The 573-nt window shown below is 35.1% G+C and overlaps 1 non-coding gene across 1 annotated transcript; it reads right to left on the bottom strand.

Moving 5' to 3' along the window:
- Positions 1-282: 282 nt before the first annotated feature.
- Positions 283-369, bottom strand: TRNAS-GGA (transfer RNA serine (anticodon GGA)). The gene has a single exon. It is a non-coding gene; the product is annotated as a tRNA-Ser (tRNA).
- Between the last annotated feature and the right edge of the window lie 204 nt (positions 370-573).

Here is a 573-nt window from a genome sequence, read left to right on the forward strand (position 1 = left end):
TAACTAAAAAACAAGGGTTCGGACAATTTCGTCCTCCCCTTCGCCGAAGTCTAAGTAAAGAGACCGAAGGAAAGTAAGGTTTTGATCCGGAAATTTTTCTATCATTCATCTATCATTGATCGGTAGGGGGATTTTCATCTCTTGTGCATTCTTTCCAGTCTTTTCGTTTCCGTACCACAAAAATTCGAAATAAAGAATCCATAAAGGTCTAACCGTTGGAATAATAGTATCGATTGTTATTTGATTTGATACATTGTGGTCAGTAACATTGTTGAATTAGTACGGAAAGAGAGGGATTCGAACCCTCGGTAAACAAAAGCCTACATAGCAGTTCCAATGCTACGCCTTCAACCACTCGGCCATCTCTCCTACAGAATGATTATGGCCCAGAAACCGAGTTAATAGTGAGTCATTAATATTCAATTTTTTTTTTGATAGGCACGTCCAACCAATTCTAACTATACAAATAATTTTTTTTTAACTATGTTTAATGGATACTTTTAGCTCATGATTCTATTTAGTTTTTTAAACTATGATTCCTTTTTTCTAAAAATTCGACTTTTACAGTTTTCG

The sequence above is a fragment of the Cucumis melo genome, unplaced genomic scaffold (genome assembly GCF_025177605.1).
Source record: "Cucumis melo cultivar AY unplaced genomic scaffold, USDA_Cmelo_AY_1.0 utg002242l, whole genome shotgun sequence".
NCBI classification, from domain to species: Eukaryota; Viridiplantae; Streptophyta; class Magnoliopsida; order Cucurbitales; family Cucurbitaceae; genus Cucumis; species Cucumis melo.